The sequence below is a fragment of the Pseudorca crassidens genome, unplaced genomic scaffold, assembly GCF_039906515.1.
Source record: "Pseudorca crassidens isolate mPseCra1 unplaced genomic scaffold, mPseCra1.hap1 Scaffold_50, whole genome shotgun sequence".
NCBI classification, from domain to species: domain Eukaryota; kingdom Metazoa; phylum Chordata; class Mammalia; order Artiodactyla; family Delphinidae; genus Pseudorca; species Pseudorca crassidens.
Genome location: NW_027136302.1, coordinates 2,362,729 through 2,386,017, shown reverse-complemented (window position 1 = coordinate 2,386,017; position 23,289 = coordinate 2,362,729).

Genomic DNA, 23,289 nt, shown 5'->3' with positions numbered 1-23,289 from the left:
GCTACACAGGAACTGAATTCCAAAGCAGAACAGGGTCTCAAATTTAGAAAACCAACTTATGCTTGCTTAAGAGTAAAGGTGAGTTGGGGTGCTGCATAAAACCAGAGATTGAAATGAGCACAGATAAAGTTCCTTAAGCCAAATATGGAATAGACAAGAGCTACTCCTTGCTCAACGAAATGGACTCAACACCGCATATTAAACGCCTAAGAATGTACCTGACTAGTAAGTATCTTAAAACCTATGGATTGCTATGTCTCCGAAAGAGAATCAAGCATGTGTACAGGGGCATAAACGCAGCAGTGATAGGATTGGAGAGGTTCGGTGAGCAAATGAAGACCCTTTGAAGTCATACTGCATGGTACCCATTCCACGGGTTTCAACTACCCAGATTTAAGGTATTCTTCCTTCAGCTAAAACATGCATGTGGAACCCAGAGTATGATCAACCGTGTGAACGGGACACGTCTTCAAATATGTCTCAGGTTCGGTACCCTGGTACTCGGGTGCAACATTCCAGACGCTATACTAACACTCTCCCGACATGGAGAGTTAGTGCCTTTAACCTCCTGTTTGGCACAGTTTGAAAATTCTGCGGAAGATGAACAGGAATAGGGAGAACCAATGAGAGACTAGCTGGAGGTGTCTGGACGGGCAAATTTAACTCTCATTTCCCACCAGGAAGAGGAAATAACCAAAGATTCAGCGTGCCGTGCCGGAACCAGATTAGGGCCTGAAGCCATCCTGCGGTGTTGCGGCCAGCTCAAAAGAAAGCGAGTTGAAGAAAGGAGCTCAGGGGCACTGTAATTCACAAACCTGCAGAGTTATAAATGACAGCTATCGTCCAAAAATATACTGAAGTAAGGCTGCCAAGAGGACTTGAAAGTGGGGCAGAATTGCAGGAAACCGATTTCAGGAGGTAGACTGGAATTGCATTGAAAGCATAGGAAACGAGGCAGAACGTCCACAATGATGCACATGGCCAAAAAGGACGTATGCGTTTTTTCCTGAATATATTCAGGAAAAAACGCATACGCCCTTTTTGGCCAACCAAGCAAGCTTGCAAAGGAAATCTGCACTACAATGAAGTCTCACTTCCCCCCGGTCAAAAGGGCCATCTGAAAAAAGTGTAAAATCCAGAAAGGCAGGACAGGCCATGGAGAACTGGGAGCCTTGTTATGCTGATGGGCGGGATGTAAATTGCCAACAGACACTTGGGAGAAGTGTATGGTGTTTCCTGAAACATCTAAAAAACAAAGCAACAGAGCCTAGGGCACTTCCACTTATGGTCCTATAGCTTAGGGAAATTAAAATCAAAAAGACACAGCCACCCCAAAGTTTGGGACGCCTCTGTTTACAAGAACCTCGTTTACCGTACAAGTTCAATATCACAGAAAGTGAAAAATGGATAAAAAACTTGTGGTACTTACGTACAATGCAGTATCACTCAGCAATGAAATCTATGTCATCAGGCCCGTAGCAGCATAATGAGTGGATTCAGGTACGATGATTCTAACTGAAATAAGTCACACAGAAAAAGAAACATCATAAGATATCACTAATACACGGAATGTAAACTTAGCTACACAGGAACTGAATTCCAAAACAGAACAGGGTCTCAAATTTAGAAAACCAACTTATGCTTGCTTAAGAGGAAAGGTGAGTTGGGGTGCTGCATAAAACCAGAGATTGAAATGAGCACAGATAAAGTTCCTTAAGCCAAATATGGAATAGACAAGAGCTACTCCTTGCTCAACGAAATGGACTCAACACCCCATATTAAACACCTAAGAATGTACCTGACTAGTAAGTATCTTAAAACCTATGGATTGCTATGTCTCCAAAAGAGAATCAAGCGTGTGTACAGGGGCATAAATGCAGCAGTGATAGGATTGGAGAGGTTCGGTGAGCAAATGAAGACCCTTTGAAGTCATATTGCATGGTACCCATTCCACGGGTCTCAACTCTCCAGGTTTAAGGTATTCTTCCTTCAGCTAAAACATGCATGTGGAACCCAGAGTATGATCAACCGTGTGAACGGGAGACGTGTTCAAATATGTCTCAGTTTTGGTCCCCTGGTACTCGGGTGCAACATTCCAGACGCTTTACTAACACTCTCCCCACTTGGAGAGTCAGCGCCTTTAACCTCCTGTTTGGCCCAGTTTGCAATTTCTGCGGAAGATGAACAGGAATAGCGAGAACCAATGAGAGACTAGCTCGAGGTGTCTGGACGGGCAAATTTAACTCTCATTTCCCACGAGGAAGAGGAATTAACCAAAGGCTCAGCGTGCCGTGCCGGAACCAGATTAGGGCCTGAAGCCATCCTGCGGTGTTGCGGCCAGCTCACAAGAAAGTGAGTTGAAGAAAGGAGCTCAGGGGCACTGTAATTCACAAACCTGCAGAGTTATAAATGACAGCTATCGTCCAAAAATATACTGAAGTAAGGCTGCCAAGAGGACTTGAAAGCGGGGCAGAATTGCAGGAAACCGATTTCAGGAGGTAGACTGGAATTGCATTGAAAGCATAGGAAAAGAGGCAGAACGTCCACAATGATGCACTTGGCCAAAAAGGGCGTATGCGTTTTTTCCTGAATATATTCAGGAAAAAACGCATACGCACTTTTTGGCCAACCAAGCAAGCTTGCAAAGGAAATCTGCACTACAATGAAGTCTCACTTCCCCCTTGTCAAAAGGGCCATCTGAAAAAAGTGTAAAATCCAGAAAGGCAGGACAGGCCATGGAGAACTGGGAGCCTTGTTATGCTGATCGGCGGGATGTAAATTGCCAACAGACACTCGGGAGAAGTGTATGGTGTTTCCTGAAACATCTAAAAAACAAAGCATCAGAGCCTAGGGCACTTCCACTTATGGTCCTATAGCTTAGGGAAATTAAAATCAAAAAGACACAGCCACCCCAAAGTTTGGGACACCTCTGTTTACAAGAACCTCGTTTACAGTACAAGTTCAACATCGCAGAAAGTGAAAAATGGATAATGAAGTTGTGGTATTTACTTACAAAGCAATATCACTCAGCAATGAAATCTATGTCATCAGGCCCTTAGCAGCACAATGAGTGGATTCAGGTATGATGATTCTAACTGAAATAAGTCACACAGAAAAAGAAACATCATAAGATATCAGTAATACACGGAATGTAAACTTGGCTACACAGGAACTGAATTCCAAAGCAGAACAGGGTCTCAAATTTAGAAAACGAACTTATGCTTGCTTAAGGGTAAAGGTGAGTTGGGGTGCTGCATAAAACCAGAGATTGAAATGAGCACAGATAAAGTTCCTTAAGCCAAATATGGAATAGACAAGAGCTACTCCTTGCTCAACGAAATGGACTCAACACCGCATATTAAACGCCTAAGAATGTACCTGACTAGTAAGTATCTTAAAACCTACGGATTGCTATGTCTCCGAAAGAGAATCAAGCATGTGTACAGGGGCATAAACGCAGCAGTGATAGGATTGGAGAGGTTCGGTGAGCAAATGAAGACCCTTTGAAGTCATATTGCATGGTACCCATTCCACGGGTCTCAACTCTCCAGGTTTAAGGTATTCTTCCTTCAGCTAAAACATGCATGTGGAACCCAGAGTATGATCAACCGTGTGAACGGGAGACGTGTTCAAATATGTCTCAGTTTTGGTCCCCTGGTACTCGGGTGCAACATTCCAGACGCTTTACTAACACTCTCCCCACTTGGAGAGTCAGCACCTTTAACGTCCTGTTTGGCCCAGTTTGCAATTTCTGCGGAAGATGAACAGGAATAGCGAGAACCAATGACAGACTAGCTGGAGGTGTCTGGACGGGCAAATTTAAGTCTCATGTCCCACCAGAAAGAGGAAATAACCAAAGGCACAGCGTGCCGTGCCGGAACCAGATTAGGGCCTGAAGCCATCCTGCGGTGTTGCGGCCAGGTCACAAGAAAGCGAGTTGAAGAAAGGAGCTCAGGGGCACTGTAATTCACAAACCTGCAGAGTTATAAATGACAGCTATCGTCCAAAAATATACTGAAGTAAGGCTGCCAAGAGGACTTGAAAGCGGGGCAGAATTGCAGGAAACCGATTTCAGGAGGTAGACTGGAATTGCATTGAAAGCATAGGAAAAGAGGCAGAATGTCCACAATGATGCACTTGGCCAAAAAGGGCGTATGCGTTTTTTCCTGAATATATTCAGGAAAAAACGCATACGCCCTTTTTGGCCAACCAAGCAAGCTTGCAAAGGAAATCTGCACTACATTGAAGTCTCACTTCCCCCCGGTCAAAAGGGCCATCTGAAAAAAGTGTAAAATCCAGAAAGGCAGGACAGGCCATGGAGAACTGGGAGCCTTGTTATGCTGATGGGCGGGATGTAAATTGCCAACAGACACTCGGGAGAAGTGTATGGTGTTTCCTGAAACATCTAAAAAACAAAGCAACAGAGCGTAGGGCACTTTCACTTATGGTCCTATAGATTAGGGAAATTAAAATCAAAAAGACACAGCCACCCCAAAGTTTGGGACGCCTCTGTTTACAAGAACCTCGTTTACAGTACAAGTTCAACATCGCAGAAAGTGAAAAATGGATAAAGAATTTGTGGTATTTACTTACAAAGCAATATCACTCAGCAATGAAATCTATGTCCTCAGGCCCTTAGCAGCACAATGAGTGGATTCAGGTATGATGATTCTAACTGAAATAAGTCACACAGAAAAAGAAACATCATAAGATATCACTAATACACCGAATGTAAACTTGGCTACACAGGAACTGAATTACAGAACAGAACAGGGTCTCAAATTGAGAAAAGCAACTTATGCTTGCTTAAGGGTAAAGGTGAGTTGGGGTGCTGCATAAAACCAGAGGTTGAAATGAGCACAGATAAAGTTCCTTAAGCCAAATATGGAATAGACAAGAGCTACTCCTTGCTCAACGAAATGGACTCAACACCGCATATTAAACGCCTAAGAATGTACCTGACTAGTAAGTATCTTAAAACCTATGGATTGCTATGTCTCCGAAAGAGAATAAAGCATGTGTACAGGGACATAAACGCAGCAGTGATAGGATTGGAGAGGTTCGGTGAGCAAATGAAGACCCTTTGGAGTCATATTGAATGGTACCCATTCCACGGGTTTCAAGTACCCAGGTTTAAGGTATTCTTCCTTCAGCTAAAACATGCATGTGGAACCTAGAGTATGATCAACCATGTGATCGGGAGACGTGTTCAAATATGTCTCAGTTTTCGTACCCTGGTACTCGGGTGCAACATTCCAGACGCTTTACTAACACTCTCCCGACTTGGAGAGTCAGTCCCTTTAACCTCCTGTTTGGCCCAGTTTGCAATTTCTGTGGAAGATGAACAGGAATAGCGAGAACCAATGAGAGACTAGCTGGAGGTGTCTGGACGGGCAAATTTAACTCTCATTTCCCACCAGGAAGAGGAATTAACCAAAGGCTCAGCTTACCGTGCCGGAACCAGATTAGGGCCTGAAGCCATACTGCAGTGTTGCGGCCAGGTCACAAGAAAGCGAGTTGAAGAAAGGAGCTCAGGGGCACTGTAATTCCCAAACCTGCAGAGTTATAAATGACAGCTATCGTCCAAAAATATACTGAAGTAAGGCTGCCAAGAGGACTTGAAAGCGGGGCAGAATTGCAGGAAACCGATTTCAGGAGGTAGACTGGAATTGCATTGAAAGCATAGGAAAGGAGGCAGAACGTCCACAATGATGCACTTGGCCAAAAAGGGCGTATGCGTTTTTTCCTGAATATATTCAGGAAAAAACGCATACGCCCTTTTTGGCCAACCAAGCAAGCTTGCAAAGGAAATCTGCACTACAATGAAGTCTCACTTCCCCCGGGTCAAAAGGGCCATCTGAAAAAAGTGTAAAATCCAGAAAGGCAGGACAGGCCATGGAGAACTGGGAGCCTTGTTATGCTGATGGGCGGGATGTAAATTGCCAACAGACACTCGGGAGAAGTGTATGGTGTTTCCTGAAACATCTAAAAAACAAAGCAACAGAGCCTAGGGCACTTCCACTTATGGTCCTATAGCTTAGGGAAATTAAAATCAAAAAGACACAGCCACCCCAAAGTTTGGGACGCCTCTGTTTACAAGAACCTCGTTTACCGTACAAGTTCAATATCACAGAAAGTGAAAAATGGATAAAGAACTTGTGGTACTTACGTACAATGCAGTATCACTCAGCAATGAAATCTATGTCATCAGGCCCGTAGCAGCATAATGAGTGGATTCAGGTACGATGATTCTAACTGAAATAAGTCACACAGAAAAAGAAACATCATAAGATATCAGTAATACACGGAATGTAAACTTGGCTACACAGGAACTGAATTACAGAACAGAACAGGGTCTCAAATTTAGAAAACCAACTTATGCTTGCTTAAGGGTAAAGGTGAGTTGGGGTGCTGCATAAAACCAGAGATTGAAATGAGCACAGATAAATTTCCTTAAGCCAAATATGGAATAGACAAGAGCTACTCCTTGCTCAACAAAATGGACTCAACACCGCATATTAAACGCCTAAGAATGTACCTGACTAGTAAGTATCTTAAAACCTATGGATTGCTATGTTTCCGAAAGAGAATCAAGCATGTGTACAGGGGCATAAACGCAGCAGTGATAGGATTGGAGAGGTTCGGTGAGCAAATGAAGACCCTTTGAAGGCATATTGCATGGTACCCATTCCACGGTTTTCAACTACCCGGGTTTAAGGTATTCTTCCTTCAGCTAAAACATGCATGTGGAACCTAGAGTATGATCAACCATGTGATTGGGAGACGTGTTCAAATATGTCTCAGTTTTCCTCCCCTGGTACTCGGGTGCAACATTCCAGACGCTTTACTAACACTCTCCCCACTTGGAGACTCAGCGCCTTTAACCTCCTGTTTGGCCCAGTTTGCAATTTCTGCGAAAGATGAACAGGCATAGCGAGAACCAATGAGAGAGTAGCTGGAGGTGTCTGGACGGGCAAATTAAACTCTCATTTCCCACCAGGAAGAGGAAATAACCAAAGGCTCAGCGTGCCGTGCCGGATCCAGATTAGGGCCTGAAGCCATCCTGCGGTGTTGCGGCCAGGTCACAAGAAAGCGAGTTGAAGAAAGGAGCTCAGGGGCACTGTAATTCACAAACCTGCAGAGTTATAAATGACAGCTATCGTCCAAAAATATACTGAAGTAAGGCTGCCAAGAGGACTTGAAAGCGGGGCAGAATTGCAGGAAACCGATTTCAGGAGGTAGACTGGAATTGTATTGAAAGCATAGGAAAAGAGGCAGAACGTCCACAATGATGCACTTGGCCAAAAAGGGCATATGCGTTTTTTCCTGAATATATTCAGGAAAAAACGCATACGCCCTTTTTGGCCAACCAAGCAAGCTTGCAAAGGAAATCTGCACTACAATGAAGTCTCACTTCCTCCCGGTCAAAAGGGCCATCTGAAAAAAGTGTAAAATCCAGAAAGGCAGGACAGGCCATGGAGAACTGGGAGCCTTGTTATGCTGATGGGCGGGATGTAAATTGCCAACAGACACTAGGGAGGAGTGTATGGTGTTTCCTGAAACATCTAAAACACAAAGCAACAGAGCCTAGGGCACTTCCACTTATGGTCCTATAGCTTAGGGAAATTAAAATCAAAAAGACACAGCCACCCCAAAGTTTGGGACACCTCTCTTTTCAAGAACCTCGTTTACAGTACAAGTTCAACATTGCAGAAAGTGAAAAATGGATAAAGAAGTTGTGGTATTTACTTACAAAGCAATATCACTCTGCAATGAAATCTATGTCATCAGGCCCTCAGCAGCACAATGAGTGGATTCAGGTATGATGATTCTAACTGAAATAAGTCACACAGAAAAAGAAACATCATAAGATATCAGTAATACACGGAATGTAAACTTGGCTACACAGGAACTGAATTACAGAACAGAATAGGGTCTCAAATTTAGAAAACCAACTTATGCTTGCTTAAGGCGAAAGGTGAGTTGGGGTGCTGCATAAAACCAGAGATTGAAATGAGCATAGATAAAGTTCCTTAAGCCAAAAATGGAATAGACAAGAGCTACTCCTTGCTCAACGAAATGGACTCAACACCCCATATTAAACGCCTAAGAATGTACCTGACTAGTAAGTATCTTAAAACCTATGGATTGCTATGTCTCCAAAAGAGAATCAAGCGTGTATACAGGGGCATAAACGCAGCAGTGATAGGATTGGAGAGGTTTGGTGAGCAAATGAAGACCCTTTGAAGTCATATTGCATGGTACCCATTACACGGGTCTCAACTCTCCAGGTTTAAGGTATTCTTCCTTCAGCTAAAACATGCATGTGGAACCCAGAGTATGATCAACCGTGTGAACGGGAGACGTGTTCAAATATGTCTCAGTTTTCCTCCCCTGGTACTCGGGTGCAACATTCCAGACGCTTTACTAACACACTCCCCACTTGGAGAGTCAGCACCTTTAACCTCCTGTTTGGCCCAGTTTGCAATTTCTGCGGAAGATGAACAGGAATAGGGAGAACCAATGAGAGACTAGCTGGACGTGTCTGGACGGGCAAATTTAACTCTCATTTCCCACCAGGAAGAGGAAATAACCAAAGGCTCAGCGTGCCGTGCCGGAACCAGATTAGGGCCTGAAGCCATCCTGCGGTGTTGCGGTCAGCTCAAAAGAAAGCGAGTTGAAGAAAGGAGCTCAGGGGCACTGTAATTCACAATCCTGCAGAGTTATAAATGACAGCTATCGTCCAAAAATATACTGAAGTAAGGCTGCCAAGAGGACTTGAAAGCGGGGCAGAATTGCAGGAAACCGATTTCAGGAGGTAGATTGGAATTGCATTGAAAGCATAGGAAAAGAGGCAGAACGTCCACAATGATGCACTTGGCCAAAAAGGGCATATGCGTTTTTTCCTGAATATATTCAGGAAAAAACGCATACGCCCTTTTTGGCCAACCAAGCAAGCTTGCAAAGGAAATCTGCACTACAATGAAGTCTCACTTCCCCCCGGTCAAAAGGGCCATCAGAAAAAAGTGTAAAATCCAGAAAGGCAGGACAGGCCATGGAGAACTGGGAGCCTTGTTATGCTGATGGGCGGGATGTAAATTGCCAACAGACACTAGGGAGAAGTGTATGCTGTTTCCTGAAACATCTAAAAAACTAAGCAACAGAGCCTAGGGCACTTCCACTTATGGTCCTATAGCTTAGGGAAATTAAAATCAAAAAGACACAGCCACCCCAAAGTTTGGGACGCCTCTGTTTACAAGAACCTCGTTTACCGTACAAGTTCAATATCACAGAAAGTGAAAAATGGATAAAGAACTTGTGGTACTTACGTACAATGCAGTATCACTCAGCAATGAAATCTATGTCATCAGGCCCGTAGCAGCATAATGAGTGGATTCAGGTACGATGATTCTAACTGAAATAAGTCACACCGAAAAAGAAACATCATAAGATATCACTAATACACGGAATGTAAACTTGGCTACACAGGAACTGAATTCCAAAACAGAACAGGGTCTCAAATTTAGAAAACCAACTTATGCTTGCTTAAGGGGAAAGGTGAGTTGGGGTGGTGCATAAAACCAGAGATTGAAATGAGCACAGATAAAGTTCCTTAAGCCAAATATGGAATAGACAAGAGCTACTCCTTGCTCAACGAAATGGACTCAACACCAAATATTAAACGCCTAAGAATGTACCTGACTAGTAAGTATCTTAAAACCTATGGATTGCTATGTCTCCAAAAGAGAATCAAGCGTGTGGACAGGGGCATAAACGCAGCAGTGATAGGATTGGAGAGGTTCGGTGAGCAAATGAAGACCCTTTGAAGTCATATTGCATGGTACCCATTCCACGGGTCTCAACTCTCCAGGTTTAAGGTATTCTTCCTTCAGCTAAAACATGCATGTGAAACCCAGAGTATGATCAACCGTGTGAATGGGAGACGTGTTCAAATATGTCTCAGTTTTACTCCCCTGGTACTCGGGTGCAACATTCCAGACGCTTTACTAACACTCTCCCCACTTGGAGAGTCAGCGCCTTTAACCTCCTGTTTGGCCCAGTTTGCAATTTCTGCGGAAGATGAACAGGAATAGGGAGAACCAATGAGAGACTAGCTGGAGGTGTCTGGACGGGCAAATTTAACTCTCATTTCCCACCAGGAAGAGGAAATAACCAAAGGCTCAGCGTGCCGTGCCGGAACCAGATTAGGGCCTGAAGCCATCTTGCGGTGTTGCGGCCAGCTCACAAGAAAGCGAGTTGAAGAAAGGAGCTCAGGGGCACTGTAATTCACAAACCTGCGGAGTTATAAATGACAGCTATCGTCCAAAAATATACTGAAGTAAGGCTGCCAAGAGGACTTGAAAGCGGGGCAGAATTGCAGGAAACCGATTTCAGGAGGTAGACTGGAATTGCATTGAAAGCATAGGAAAAGAGGCAGAACGTCCACAATGATGCACTTGGCCAAAAAGGGCGTATGCGTTTTTTCCTGAATATATTCAGGAAAAAACGCATACGCCCTTTTTGGCCAACCAAGCAAGCTTGCAAAGAAATCTGCACTACAATGAAGACTCACTTCCCCCCGGTCAAAAGGGTCATCTGAAGAAAGTGTAAAATCCAGAAAGGCAGGACAGGCCATGGAGAACTGGGAGCCTTGTTATGCTGATGGGCGGGATGTAAATTGCCAACAGCCACTTGGGAGAATTGTATGTTGTTTCCTGAAACATCTAAAAACCAAAGCAACAGAGCCTAGGGCACTTCCACTTATGGTCCTATAGCTTAGGGAAATTAAAATCAAAGAGACACAGCCACCCCAAAGTTTGGGACGGCTCTGTTTACAAGAACCTCATTTACGGTACAAGTTCAATATTGCAGAAAGTGAAAAATGGATAAAGAAATTGTGGTACTTACGTACAATGTAGTATCACTCAGCAATGAAATCTATGTCATCAGTCCCATAGCAGCATAATGAGTGGATTCAGGTTTGATGATTCTAACTGAAATAAGTCACACAGAAAAAGCAACATCATAAGATATCACTAACACACGGGATGTAAACTTGGCTACACAAGAACTGAATTACAGAACAGAACAGGGTCTCAAATTGAGAAAACCAACTTATGCTTGCTTAAGGGGAAAGTTGAGTTGAGGTGCTGCATAAAACCAGAGATTGAAATGAGCACAGATAAAGTTCCTTAAGCCAAATATGGAATAGACAAGAGCTACTCCTTGCTCAACGAAATGGACTCAACACCCCATATTAAACGCCTAAGAATGTACCTGACTAGTAAGTATCTTAAAACCTATGGATTGCTATGTCTCCAAAAGAGAATCAAGCGTGTGTACAGGGGCATAAACGCAGCAGTGATAGGATTGGAGAGGTTCGGTGAGCAAATGAAGACCCTTTGAAGTCATATTGCATGGTCCCCATTCCACGGGTTTCAACTACCCAGGTTTAAGGTATTCTTCCTTCAGCTAAAACATGCATGGGGAACCCAGAGTATGATCAACCGTGTGAAAGGGAGACGTGTTCAAATATGTCTCAGTTTTTGTCCCCTGGTACTCGGGTGCAACATTCCAGACGCTTTACTAACACTCTCCCCACTTGGAGAGTCAGCGCCTTTAACCTCCTGTTTGGCCCAGTTTGCAATTTCTGCGGAAGATGAACAGGAATAGCGAGAACCAATGAGAGACTAGCTGGAGGTCTCTGGACGGGCAAATTTAACTCTCATTTCCCACAAGGAAGAGGAAATAATCAAAGGCTTAGCGTGCCGTGCCGGAACCAGATTAGGGCCTGAAGCCATCCTGCGGTGTTGCGGCCAGGTCACAAGAAAGCGAGTTGAAGAAAGGAGCTCAGGGGCCCTGTAATTCACAAACCTGCAGACTTATAAATGACAGCTATCGTCCAAAAATATACTGAAGTAAGGCTGCCAAGAGGACTTGAAAGCGGGGCAGAATTGCAGGAAACCGATTTCAGGAGGTAGACTGGAATTGCATTGAAAGCATAGGAAAAGAGGCAGAACGTCCACAATGATGCACTTGGCCAAAAAGGGCGTATGCGCTTTTTCCTGAATATATTCAGGAAAAAACGCATACGCACTTTTTGGCCAACCAAGCAAGCTTGCAAAGGAAATCTGCACTACAATGAAGTCTCAGTTCCCCCCAGTCAAAAGGGCCATCTGAAAAAAGTGTAAAATCCAGAAAGGCAGGACAGGCCATGGAGAACTGGGAGCCTTGTTATGCTGATGGGCGGGATGTAAATTGCCAACAGACACTCGGGAGAAGTGTATGGTGTTTCCTGAAACTTGTAAAAAACAAAGCAACAGAGCCTAGGGCACTTCCACTTATGGTCCTATAGCTTAGGGAAATTAAAATCAAAAAGACACAGCCACCCCAAAGTTTGGGATGCCTCTGTTTACAAGAACCTCGTTTACAGTACAAGTTCAACATCGCAGAAAGTGAAAAATGGATAAAGAAGTTGTGGTATTTACTTACAAAGCAATATCACTCAGCAATGAAATCTATGTCATCAGGCCCTTAGCAGCACAATGAGTGGATTCAGGTACGATGATTCTAACTGAAATAAGTCACACAGAAAAAGAAACATCATAAGATATCAGTAATACACGGAATGTAAACTTGGCTACACAGGAACTGAATTACAGAACAGAACAGGGTCTCAAATTTAGAAAACCAACTTATGCTTGCTTAAGGGTAAAGGTGAGTTGGGGTGCTGCATAAAACCAGAGATTGAAATGAGCACAGATAAAGTTCCTTAAGCCAAATATGGAATAGACAAGAGCTACTCCTTGCTCAACGAAATGGACTCAACACCGCATATTAAACGCCTAAGAATGTACCTGACTAGTAAGTATCTTAAAATCTATGGATTGCTATGTCTCCGAAAGAGAATCAAGCATGTGTACAGGGGTATAAACGCAGCAGTGATAGGATTGGAGAGGTTTGGTGAGCAAATGAAGACCCTTTGAAGTCATATTGCATGGTACCCATTCCACGGTTGTCAAGTACCCAGGTTTAAGGTATTCTTCCTTCAGCTAAAACATGCACGTGGAACCTAGAGTATGATCAACCATGTGATCGGGAGACTTGTTCAAATATGTCTCAGTTTCCGTACCCTGGTACTCGGATGCAACATTCCAGACGCTTTACTAACTCTCTCCCGACTTGGAGAGTCAGCGCCTTTAACCTCCTGTTTGGCCCAGTTTGCAATTTCTGCGGAAGATGAACAGGAATAGGGAGAACCAATGAGAGACTAGCTGGAGGTGTCTGGACGGGCAAATTTAACTCTCATTTCCCACAAGGAAGAGGAAATAACCAAAGGCTTAGCGTGCCGTGCCGGAACCAGATTAGGGCCTGAAGCCATCCTGCGGTGTTGCTGCCAGGTCACAAGAAAGCGAGATGAAGAAAGGAGCTCAGGGGCACTGTAATTCACAAACCTGCAGACTTATAAATGACGGCTATCGTCCAAAAATATACTGAAGTAAGGCTGCCAAGAGGACTTGAAAGCGGGGCAGAATTGCAGGAAACCGATTTCAGGCGGTAGACTGGAATTGCATTTAAAGCATAGGAAAAGAGGCAGAACGTCCACCATGATGCACTTGGCCAAAAAGGGCGTATGCGCTTTTTCCTGAATATATGCAGGAAAAAACGCATACGCACTTTTTGGCCAACCAAGCAAGCTTGCAAAGGAAATCTGCACTACAATGAAGTCTCAGTTCCCCCCGGTCAAAAGGGCCATCTGAAAAAAGTGTAAAATCCAGAAAGGCAGGAGAGGCCATGGAGAACTGGGAGCCTTGTTATGCTGATGGGCGGGATGTAAATTGCCAACAGACACTCGGGAGAAGTGTATGGTGTTTCCTGAAACTTCTAAAAAACAAAGCAACAGAGCCTAGGGCACTTCCACTTATGGTCCTATAGCTTAGGGAAATTAAAATCAAAAAGACACCGCCACCCCCAAAGTTTGGGATGCCTCTGTTTACAAGAACCTCGTTTACAGTACAAGTTCAACATCGCAGAAAGTGAAAAATGGATAAAGAAGTTGTGGTATTTACTTACAAAGCAATATAACTCAGCAATGAAATCTATGTCATCAGGCCCTTAGCAGCACAATGAGTGGATTCAGGTATGATGATTCTAACTGAAATAAGTCACACAGAAAAAGAAACATCATAAGATATCAGTAATACACGGAATGTAAACTTGGCTACACAGGAACTGAATTACAGAACAGAACAGGGTCTCAAATTTAGAAAACCAACTTATGCTTGCTTAAGGGTAAAGGTGAGTTGGGGTGCTGCATAAAACCAGAGGTTGAAATGAGCACAGATAAAGTTCCTTAAGCCAAATATGGAATAGACAAGAGCTACTCCTTGCTCAACGAAATGGACTCAACACCCCATATTAAACGCCTAAGAATGTACCTGACTAGTAAGTATCTTAAAACCTATGGATTGCTATGTCTCCGAAAGAGAATCAAGCGTGTGTACAGGGGCATAAACGCAGCAGTGATAGGATTGGAGAGGTTCGGTGAGCAAATGAAGACCCTTTGAAGTTATATTGTATGGTACCCATTCCACGGGTTTCAACTACCCAGTTTTAAGGTATTCTTCCTTCAGCTAAAACATGCATGTGGAACCTAGAGTATGATCAACCATGTGATCGGGAGATGTGTTCAAATATGTCTCAGTTTTCGTACACTGGTACTCGGGTGCAACATTCCAGACGCTTTACTAACACTCTCCCGACTTGGAGAGTCAGTCCCTTTAACCTCCTGTTTGGCCCAGTTTGCAATTTCTGCGGAAGATGAACAGGAATAGCGAGAACCAATGAGAGACTAGCTGGAGGTGTCTGGACGGGCAAATTTAACTCTCATTTCCCACCAGGAAGAGGAATTAACCAAAGGCTCAGCGTGCCATGCCGGAACCAGATTAGGGCCTGAAGCCATCCTGCGGTGTTGCGGCCAGGTCACAAGAAAGCGAGTTGAAGAAAGGAGCTCAGGGGCACTGTAATTCACAAACCTGCAGAGTTATAAATGACAGCTATCGTCCAAAAATATACTGAAGTAAGGCTGCCAAGAGGACTTGAAAGCGGGGCAGAATTGCAGGAAACCGATTTCAGGAGGTAGACTGGAATTGCATTGAAAGCATAGGAAAAGAGGCAGAACGTCCACAATGATGCACTTGGCCAAAAAGGGCGTATGCGTTTTTTCCTGAATATATTCAGGAAAAAACGCATACGCCCTTTTTGGCCAACCAAGCAAGCTTGCAAAGGAAATCTGCACTACAATGAAGTCTCACTTCCCCCCGGTCAAAAGGGCCATCTGAAAAAAGTGTAAAATCCAGAAAGGCAGGACAGGCCATGGAGAACTGGGAGCCTTGTTATGCTGATGGGCGGGATGTAAATTGCCAACAGACACTCGGGAGAAGTGTATGGTGTTTCCTGAAACATCTAAAAAACAAAGCAACAGAGCCTAGGGCACTTCCACTTATGGTCCTATAGCTTAGGGAAATTAAAATCAAAAAGACACAGCCACCCCAAAGTTTGGGACGCCTCTGTTTACAAGAACCTCGTTTACAGTACAAGTTCAACATCGCAGAAAGTGAAAAATGGATAATGAAGTTGTGGTATTTACTTACAAAGCAATATCACTCAGCAATGAAATCTATGTCATCAGGCCCTTAGCAGCACAATGAGTGGATTCAGGTATGATGATTCTAACTGAAATAAGTCACACAGAAAAAGAAACATCATAAGATGTCAGTAATACACGGAATGTAAACTTGGCTACACAGGAACTGAATTACAGAACAGAACAGTGTCTCAAATTTAGAAAACCAACTTATGCTTGCTTAAGGGTAAAGGTGAGTTGGGGTGCTGCATAAAACCAGAGATTGAAATGAGCACAGATAAAGTTCCTTAAGCCAAATATGGAATAGACTAGAGCTACTCCTTGCTCAACGAAATGGACTCAACACCCCATATTAAACGCCTAAGAATGTACCTGACTAGTATGTATCTTAAAACCTATGGATTGCTATGTCTCCGAAAGAGAATCAAGCATGTGTACAGGGGCATAAACACAGCAGTGATAGGATTGGAGAGGTTCGGTGAGCAAATGAAGACCCTTTGAAGTCATATTTCATGGTACCCATTCCACGGGTTTCAACTACCCTGGTTTAAGGTATTCTTCCTTCAGCTAAAACATGCATGTGGAACCTAGAGTATGATCAACCATGTGATCGGGAGACGTGTTCAAATATGTCTCAGTTTTCGTACCCTGGTACTCGGGTGAAACATTCCAGACGCTTTACTAACACTCTCCCCACTTGGAGAGTCAGTCCCTTTAACCTCCTGTTTGGCCCAGTTTGCAATTTCTGCGGAAGATGAACAGGAATAGCGAGAACCAATGAGAGACTAGCTGGAGGTGTCTGGATGGGCAAATTTAACTCTCATTTCCCACCAGGAAGAGGAATTAACCAAAGGCTCAACGTGCCGTGCCGGAACCAGATTAGGGCCTGAAGCCATCCTGCGGTGTTGCGGCCAGGTCACAAGAAAGCGAGTTGAAGAAAGGAGCTCAGGGGCACTGTAATTCACAAACCTGCAGAGTTATAAATGACAGCTATCGTCCAAAAATATACTGAAGTAAGGCTGCCAAGAGGACTTGAAAGCGGGGCAGAATTGCAGGAAACCGATTTCAGGAGGTAGACTGGAATTGCATTGAAAGCATAGGAAAAGAGGAAGAACGTCCACAATGATGCACTTGGCCAAAAAGGGTGTATGTGTTTTTTCCTGAATATATTCAGGAAAAGACGCATACGCCCTTTTTGGCCAACGAAGCAAACTTGCAAAGGATATCTGCATTACAATGAAGTCTCACTTCCCCCCGGTCAAAATGGCCATCTGAAAAAAGTGTAAAATCCAGAAAGGCAGGACAGGCCATGGAGAACTGGGAGCCTTGTTATGCTGATGGGCGGGATGTAAATTGCCAACAGACACTCGGGAGAAGTGTATGGTGTTTCCTGAAACATCTAAAAAACAAAGCAACAGAGCCTAGGGCACTTCCACTTATGGTCCTATAGCTTAGGGAAATTAAAATCTAAAAGACACAGCCACCCCAAAATTTGGGACGCCTCTGTTTACAAGAACCTCGTTTACCGTACAAGTTCAATATCACAGAAAGTGAAAAATGGATACAGAACTTGTGGTACTTACGTACAATGCAGTATCACTCAGCAATGAAATCTAGGTCATCAGGCCCGTAGCAGCATAATGAGTGGATTCAGGTACGATGATTCTAACTGAAATAAGTCACACAGAAAAGGAAACATCATAAGATATCACTAATACACGGAATGTAAACTGGGCTACACAGGAACTGAATTCCAAAACAGAACAGGGTCTCAAATTTAGAAAACCAACTTATGCTTGCTTAAGGGGAAAGGTGAGTTGGGGTGCTGCATAAAACCAGAGATTGAAATGAGCACAGATAAAGTTCCTTAAGCCAAATATGGAATAGACAAGAACTACTCCTTGCTCAACGAAATGGACTCAACACCCCATATTAAACGCCTAAGAATGTACCTGACTAGTAAGTATCTTAAAACCTATGGATTGCTATGTCTCCAAAAGAGAATCAAGCGTGTGTACAGGGGCATAAACGCAGCAGTGATAGGATTGGAGAGGTTCGGTGAGCAAATGAAGACCCTTTGAAGTCATATTGCATGGTACCCATTACACGGGTCTCAACTCTCCAGGTTTAAGGTATTCTTCCTTCAGCTAAAACATGCATGTGGAACCCAGAGTAGGATCAACCATGTGATCGGGAGACGTGTTCAAATATGTCTCAGTTTTCGTACCCTGGTACTCGGGTGCAACATTCCAGACGCTTTACTAACACTCTCCCGACTTGGAGAGTCAGTCCCTTTAAACTCCTGTTTGGCCCAGTTTGCAATTTCTGCGGAAGATGAACAGGAATAGCGAGAACCAATGAGAGACTAGCTGGAGGTGTCTGGACGGGCAAATTTAACTCTCATTTCCCATCAGGAAGAGGAATTAAGCAAAGGCTCAGCGTGCCGTGCCGGAACCAGATTAGGGCCTGAAGCCATCCTGCGGTGTTGCGGCCAGGTCACAAGAAATCGAGTTGAAGAAAGGAGCTCAGGGGCACTGTAATTCACAAACCTGCAGTGTTATAAATGACAGCTATCGTCCAAAAATATACTGAAGTAAGGCTGCCAAGAGGACTTGAAAGCGGGGCAGAATTGCAGGAAACTGATTTCAGGAGGTAGACTGGAATTGCATTGAAAGCATAGGAAAAGAGGCAGAACGTCCACAATGATGCACTTGGCCAAAAAGGGCGTATGCGCTTTTTCCTGAATATATTCAGGAAAAAACGCATACGCCCTTTTTGGCCAACCAAGCAAGCTTGCAAAGGAAATCTGCACTACAATGAAGTCTCACTTCCCCCCGGTCAAAAGGGCCATCTGAAAAAAGTGTAAAATCCAGAAAGGCAGGACAGGCCATGGAGAACTGGGAGCCTTGTTATGCTGATGGGCGGGATGTAAATTGCCAACAGACACTCGGGAGAAGTGTATGGTGTTTCCTGAAACATCTAAAAAACAAAGCAACAGAGCCTAGGGCACTTCCACTTATGGTCCTATAGCTTAGGGAAATTAAAATCAAAAAGACACAGCCACCCCAAAGTTTGGGACACCTCTGTTTACAAGAACCTCGTTTACCGTACAAGTTCAATATCACAGAAAGTGAGAAATGGATAAAGGACTTGTGGTACTTACGTACAATGCAGTATCACTCAGCAATGAAATCTATGTCATCAGGCCCGTAGCAGCATAATGAGTGGATTCAGGTACGATGATTCTAACTGAAATAAGTCACACAGAAAAAGAAACATCATAAGATACCACTAATACACGGAATGTAAACTTGGCTACACAGGAACTGAATTCCAAAACAGAACAGGGTCTCAAATTTAGAAAACCAACTTATGCTTGCTTAAGGGGAAAGGTGAGTTGGGGTGCTGCATAAAACCAGACATTGAAGTGAGCACAGATAAAGTTCCTTAAGCCAAATATGGAATAGACAAGAGCTACTCCTTGCTCAACGAAATGGACTCAACACCAAATATTAAACGCCTAAGAATGTACCTGACTAGTAAGTATCTTAAAACCTATGGATTGCTATCTCTCCAAAAGAGAATCAAGCATGTGTACAGGGGCATAAACGCAGCAGTGATAGGATTGGAGAGGTTCGGCGAGCAAATGAAGACCCTTTGAAGTCATATTGCATGGTACCCATTACACGGGTCTCAACTCTCCAGGTTTAAGGTATTCTTCCTTCAGCTAAAACATGCATGTGGAACCCAGAGTAGGATCAACCGTGTGAACGGGAGACGTGTTCAAATATGTCTCAGTTTTCCTGCCCTGGTACTCGGGTGCAACATTCCAGACGCTTTACTAACACTCTCCCCACTTGGAGACTCAGCGCCTTTAAACTCCTGTTTGGCCCAGTTTTCAATTTCTGCGGAAGATGAACAGGAATAGGGAGAACCAATGAGAGACTAGCTGGAGGTGTCTGGATGGGCAAATTTAACTCTCATTTCTCACCAGGAAGAGGGAATAACCAAAGGCTCAGGGTGCCGTGCCGGAACCATATTAGGGCCTGAAGCCATCCTGCGGTGTTGCGGCCAGGTCACAAGAAAGCGAGTTGAAGAAAGGAGCTCAGGGGCACTGTAATTCACAAACCTGCAGAGTTATAAATGACAGCTATCGTCCAAAAATATACTGAAGTAAGGCTGCCAAGAGGACTTGAAAGCGGGGCAGAATTGCAGGAAACCGATTTCAGGAGGTAGACTGGAATTGCATTGAAAGCATAGGAAAAGAGGCAGAACGTCCACAATGATGCACTTGGCCAAAAAGGGCGTATGCGTTTTTTCCTGAATATATTCAGGAAAAAACGCATACGCCCTTTTTGGCCAACCAAACAAGCTTGCAAAGGAAATCTGCACTACAATGAAGTCTCACTTCCCCCCGGTCAAAAGGGCCATCTGAAAAAAGTGTAAAATCCAGAAAGGCAGGACAGGCCATGGAGAACTGGGAGCCTTGTTATGCTGATGGGCGGGATGTAAATTGCCAACAGACACTCGGGAGAAGTGTATGGTGTTTCCTGAAACATCTAAAAAACAAAGCAACAGAGCCTAGGGCACTTCCACTTATGGTCCTATAGCTTAGGGAAATTAAAATCAAAAAGACACAGCCACCCCAAAGTTTGGGACGCCTCTGTTTACAAGAACCTCGTTTACCGTACAAGTTCAATATCACAGAAAGTGAAAAATGGATAAAGGACTTGTGGTACTTACGTACAATGCAGTATCACTCAGCAATGAAATCTGTGTCATCAGGCCCATAGCAGCATAATGAGTGGATTCAGGTACGATGATTCTAACTGAAATAAGTCACACAGAAAAAGAAACATCATAAGATATCACTAATACACGGAATGTAAACTTGGCTACACAGGAACTGAATTCCAAAACAGAACAGGGTCTCAAATTTAGAAAACCAACTTATGCTTGCTTAAGGGGAAAGGTGAGTTGGGGTGCTGCATAAAACCAGACAATGAAGTGAGCACAGATAAAGTTCCTTAAGCCAAATATGGAATAGACAAGAGCTACTCCTTGCTCAACGAAATGGACTCAACACCGCATATTAAACGCCTAAGAATGTACCTGACTAGTAAGTATCTTAAAACCTATGGATTGCTATCTCTCCAAAAGAGAATCAAGCATGTGTACAGGGGCATAAACGCAGCAGTGATAGGATTGGAGAGGTTCGGCGAGCAAATGAAGACCCTTTGAAGTCATATTGCATGGTACCCATTACACGGGTCTCAACTCTCCAGGTTTAAGGTATTCTTCCTTCAGCTAAAACATACATGTGGAACCCAGAGTAGGATCAACCGTGTGAACGGGAGACGTGTTCAAATATGTCTCAGTTTTCGTACCCTGGTACTCGGGTGCAACATTCCAGACGCTTTACTAACACTCTCCCCACTTGGAGAGTCAGCGCCTTTAACCTCCTGTTTGGCCCAGTTTGCAATTTCTGCGGAAGATGAACAGGAATAGGGAGAACCAATGAGAGACTAGCTGGAGGTGTCTGGACGGGCAAATTTAACTCTCATTTCTCACCAGGAAGAGGGAATAACCAAAGGCTCAGCGTGCCGTGCCGGAACCATATTAGGGCCTGAAGCCATCCTGCGGTGTTGCGGCCAGGTCACAAGAAAGCGAGTTGAAGAAAGGAGCTCAGGGGCACTGTAATTCACAAACCTGCAGAGTTATAAATGACAGCTATCGTCCAAAAATATACTGAAGTAAGTCTGCCAAGAGGACTTGAAAGCGGGGCAGAATTGCAGGAAACCGATTTCAGGAGGTAGACTGGAATTGCATTGAAAGCATAGGAAAAGAGGCAGAACATCCACAATGATGCACTTGGCCAAAAAGGGCGTATGCATTTTTTCCTGAATATATTCAGAAAAAACGCATACGCCCTTTTTGGCCAACCAAGCAAGCTTGCAAAGGAAATCTGCACTACAATGAAGTCTCACTTCCCCCCGGTCAAAAGGGCCATCTGAAAAAAGTGTAAAATCCAGAAAGGCAGGACAGGCCATGGAGAACTGGGAGCCTTGTTATGCTGATGGGCGGGATGTAAATTGCCAACAGACACTCGGGAGAAGTGTATGGTGTTTCCTGAAACATCTAAAAAACAAAGCAACAGAGCCTAGGGCACTTCCACTTATGGTCCTATAGCTTAGGGAAATTAAAATCAAAAAGACACAGCCACCCCAAAGTTTGGGACACCTCTGTTTACAAGAACCTCGTTTACAGTACAAGTTCAACATCGCATAAAGTGAAAAATGGATAAAGAAGTTGTGGTATTTACTTACAAAGTAATATCACTCAGCAATGAAGTCTATGTCATCAGGCCCTTAGTAGCACAATGAGTGGATTCAGGTATGATGATTCTAACTGAAATAAGTCACACAGAAAAAGAAACATCATAAGATATCAGTAATACACGGAATGTAAACTTGGCTACACAGGAACTGAATTACAGAACAGAACAGGGTCTCAAATTTAGAAAAGCAACTTATGCTTGCTTAAGGGTAAAGGTGAGTTGGGGTGCTGCATAAAACCAGACATTGAAATGAGCACAGATAAAGTTCCTTAAGCCAAATATGGAATAGACAAGAGCTACTCCTTGCTCAACGAAATGGACTCAACACCGCATATTAAACGCCTAAGAATGTACCTGACTAGTAAGTATCTTAAAACCTAGGGATTGCTATGTCTCCGAAAGAGAATCAAGCGTGTGTACAGGGGCATAAACGCAGCAGTGATAGGATTGGAGAGGTTCGGTGAGCAAATGAAGACCCTTTGAAGTCATATTGCATGGTACCCATTCCACGGGTTTCAACTACCCAGTTTTAAGGTATTCTTCCTTCAGCTAAAACATGCATGTGGAACCTAGAGTATGATCAACCATGTGATCGGGAGACGTGTTCAAATATGTCTCAGTTTTCGTACCCTGGTACTCGGGTGCAACATTCCAGACGCTTTACTAACACTCTCCCGACTTGGAGAGTCAGTCCCTTTAACCTCCTGTTTGGCCCAGTTTGAAATTTCTGCTGAAGATGAACAGGAATAGCGAGAACCAATGAGAGACCAACTGGAGGTTTCTGGACGGGCAAATTTTACTCTCATTTCCCACCAGGAAGAGGAATTAACCAAAGGCTCAGCGTGCCGTGCCGGAACCAGATTAGGGCCTGAAGCCATCCTGCGGTGTTGCGGCCAGGTCACAAGAAAGCGAGTTGAAGAAAGGAGCTCAAGGGCAGTGTAATTCACAAACCTGCAGAGTTATAAATGACAGCTATCGTCCAAAAATATACTGAAGTAAGGCTGCCAAGAGGACTTGAAAGCGGGGCAGAATTGCAGGAAACTGATTTCAGGAGGTAGACTGGAATTGCATTGAAAGCATAGGAAAAGAGGCAGAACGTCCACAATGATGCACTTGGCCAAAAAGGGCGTATGCGTTTTTTCCTGAATACATTCAGGAAAAAACGCATACGCCCTTTTTAGCCAACCAAGCAAACTTGCAAATGAAATCTGCACTACAATGAAGTCTCACTTCCCCCCGGTCAAAAGGGCCATCTGAGAAACGTGTAAAATCCAGAAAGGCAGGACAGGCCATGGAGAACTGGGAG